Here is a 4,102-nt window from a genome sequence, read left to right on the forward strand (position 1 = left end):
CTCTCTCTCTCTCTCTCTCTCTCTCTCTCTCTCTCTTTCTCTCTCTCTCTCTCTCTCCTCTCATTCAGTTGCTCAGGCTGGATTCAAATTCACCATCTTTTTGCCTCAGCTTCCTGAGTGCTGGTATTATAGGCATGGGCCTGTAATTGGAGCTGGAAGACACCAGTCCTAACTGATAGTTTTTTTGGCATCACAGAAAAGAGATAGAAAAGAGATAGAAAAGAGACTTCTTTTATCTTTCCTATCAGTCCAAAGACACAGAGAGGATGGAGGGCAGATGGGTCAGGTGGATCTTCTGGACTGAGACAAAAAATGCTGGGGATTTTATAGACTTTTGCTAGGGGTGGAGTTTGAGGGGGATGTTTAGAAATATCTGAAGAGCTGATTGGGGTATTCCCTGAGGTGGTGGGAAAAGTGAAAGGAAATTGCACCTTGGGCTGGGTTAGAGAAGAAGGGGGAAAGTGGTCTCTGGGAAGAGAAGCTGTTGTTTTAAGGGTTTCAGCAATATTACATGACCAGCACAATAATTTAGCAATATATACAAAGTCTAGAGCCTTTCATTCCCATCTTTTGGTTGTTATGAAAGGGGCAGCATGTCTCTTAGACTGCTCCCTGCTGAACAGGGGCATCATCTTGGGGGCGAGGGGCATTAACAGGATGACAGTTTACTGCCATGTAGAAGCTAGTGCCAGGTGTCTTTGGTAAGACTAGAAGTTTTTTCATTAGTGAAGGCTCACATCAGAAACTGAAGAAACCTTGAAAAAAGTTTATTAAGACTCAGGACATATGAGAACTTGTACTGTAACATCATTTACTCAGTAGTGTCCCAAATTTTCTGATCAAGGAGATTATAGGGCCAAAGAGGAAAGTGATTGATGAGGTCTATAGAGTGTGCCTAAGGAGAGTCACATGGAGAGAAAACATTCTCTCAGGCTGTCACAGAGAGCACACTGACAGAGCAATGGTCGTGACTCATCCACATGGCTGACACTGACAAAGGATCTACAATCTGAGGTACAGGGTCTCAGGATAAATCCTGAGGGGATTTGATTGACTTATCAGATCCAAAAGCTACAATTCTGGTTACCTAGGTCTTGCTTTATCTTGGAATAAAAACAAAGTACAAGAAGTAAAGCCATGTTGTTATGTTGAGCTGTAGGGGACTCAGGTCAACAACCTGACTTTGCCAGTCAAGTGGAAAACCCAGTACTATTATGGACTACTGGACTATTTTGGAATATTTTGCTGAGTTCACATACCTATAATATTTAAATGATGGAACTAAACAAAAAAGGGGATATAGATGAATGACCATTTTGTATCTGTGTATTCAAAATGATTAAAATAGATATATAGGTACATTCTCTTAATTCAAGGAATAGAGGGATTTGTTCTAATAGTGTTTGTAAATAGGATATCATGTCTGCGTCTTGTACAGCAAATAACCACTAGGAAGGCAGTATGCAATGTGTTAATTATTGGAACTGTCCTACCAATTTGATTTGAAACTGTCTCATTGCTATTTATTTCTCAATAAAATTATGGAAAAAAGAAAAAAGTTTAAAAAGACAGCATGAGTGCATATGTCATCATGATTAAAGGATACAGGAGGAGAAGTAAGACAGGGTCTATGATCTGAATGTGTCATTTTACTATGACCATATTGAAGGGGAGGAGTATCATTTTTTTAGTTTTCAATATTTGTGTTGTAGGGACTTAGGAACATGGGTACCTGAAGGTCACAAAGGAGGGCTTTGTGATCAGCAGTAATTGCATGAGCAGTGGGATTGAGGGTGAGTCTTAGATATTCAACATTTAGTGAGGCTATCTGAGCTTTGGTGAGAGACACTCTATAACCCTGTCCTGACAGAAAATTGAGAAGAGCAACTGTGTGTCATAGAGCTAGGGCGTGAGAGGGGGAGCAAAGGAGGAGGTCACCAATATACTGAAGTTGTAGGCTGAGCTTGAGATCAAGGGTCTTGATATCAGCAGCAAGAGCTTGGTTAATTAAGTGAGGACTCTCTGCACCCTTGAGGCAGGAGTGGCTATGTGAGCCGTTGAGATTGGAGAGTGTCTAGATCAGCCTATGTGAAGGCAAAGAGGTCCTGTCAATCTGGGTATAAGAGAATAGTGAAGCAGGCATCTTTAAGGTCTAGAACAACAACAACAACAAAAAAAAAAAGGTCTAGGACAGTAAAGTAAGTAGTGGAAAGAGGGATATGAGAGAGCATAGTGTAGGGGTTTGGCACCACTGAGTGAATAGGAGTAACCACATTACTACTGACTCTGAGATCTTGAACTAAAAGCAACAGAAGCCATTAGGTTTGAGTACAGGAAGAATGGTGAATGGGCAGTTCTAAGAAAACCATTGAAAAGGAGACAGCGCATGATGGGCTTGAGTCTCCTCTGATGTTTGGGGCTATTGGATATTGAAGAATGCAGGGAAAGGCTGTGTTATCTCTGAGGCACACTAGTATAGGAATAGCATGTGTGTCACTGGAAATGTCTCAGAGTATGTGGTCAAGAAGAGAAGAGGGAGAGAGAAGCTGACTGCACACTGAGGTTAGGTTTATAGGATGAGCACTGTGGGGAGAGAGGTGAGAGAGACATGGAGCTTTTGGATGAGATCTATCCCCATGAAAGGTATGGAGTAGGTTGGGATCACAAGAAAATTATAAGTGAAGAACAATGTCTGGAGTCAGCAGGGAATGGGCCTATCTGAAGGGGTCATGTAGGTGAGCCATCAACACCAACTATGGAGACTGTAGAGCTAATATGGTGACTTTAGAACTCAGGAAGAACACTATATGTGGTCTCCATGTCAGCAAGAAATTTTTTTTAATCTGAGATGTCCGGCAAGACTCAGGACTCTGACAAAGACAGCTCAATAGGGGCCATGAACCCCAAGTCCCATTGTTCCTCTTCATCAGGAAGACCAAGCAGGTCAAGTATTGATGAATCTGGATGTAGTGAGTTTTCCTGTGAGGGCAGGGAATTGGATGACTTATCCAATCTCTGGCAGACATGACAGTTGCATTCCCAGTGACCCTTGAGCTTACAGATGGAACCAGGTCCCAGTGATGGGTGTAGGTTGGGGAAGACTCGTGTCCATTGTCCTTTTTTGTCACACATAAAACTATCTGGGAAGGGCTTGGGTGGCAGTATTGTTTAGGCTCAACATTATCTTGTTAAGGACCTACTTTGCACTTGGATATAGTTAATTTTGGTCTCTACTATTGAAGACACAGAAAGTCAGGTTAAGTAAGTTTCCCTGATTGATTTGAGGAATTTTTAGCTTGGCATGAATGTCAGGAGCAGAGCAGGATATAAAATAGGAATTAATAACAATTGATTTATACTTGGTTTGGAGCAATACACTTGATTATTAGAATTTTATCTGAGTATCAAGCACCTTAAAATATAAAGTGTGACCACAGAACTGGTATTTCTTACCAACCATGGACATTTTAGCAATTAAATACCTCTAGAATTATAACAGATAACAGTTATGCTTTTACAAAGGACGTTTGACATCAGCAGTCATACACAGTAGTGTAGCATAACAATCGTAATAGATGATGTAATCCCCATTTTGTTTAGGCATCTTTAAATGTAACAGCACAGACATAGAAGACACATCACATAAGTTTTAGTCAGAAAATTATCATTTCACTGATGACCTAATGTTGGATTAGCATGAATCTTATTATAAATATCTGTTTGTGCCTATGGAAGAGGGGCATATCTTTAGAGCAAATGAAGGCTTTTAAAGGATTTTTGACCATTTGTTGCTGCCATAGCTTTTCCCTCAGGCTGTGGTTGTGGAGTTTATACTGTGGCCAAGCAGACAGGCAGTAAAAGGTGAATTTTGGGGGTTTTATGACCTCCCAGAGGAGAAGGGAGCCAAGATGGTGGATGAGGCATCCCAGTGGAGCCTTTTTGAGGCTGGGAATGAATATTTCCCGTAGTGACCGAATTTGAGCTGAGTCAGGCTTTAAGACTTGGGGGAGGGTTATGCCCTCCCCTTAAAATAATGAAGAACAACTAGAATTAATACAGGAATTCAGTAGCATAGCAGGTTATAAAGTCAATACCCAAAAGT

This window comes from Octodon degus, unplaced genomic scaffold, assembly GCF_000260255.1.
Source record: "Octodon degus isolate 3935 unplaced genomic scaffold, OctDeg1.0 scaffold00009, whole genome shotgun sequence".
Taxonomy (NCBI): domain Eukaryota; kingdom Metazoa; phylum Chordata; class Mammalia; order Rodentia; family Octodontidae; genus Octodon; species Octodon degus.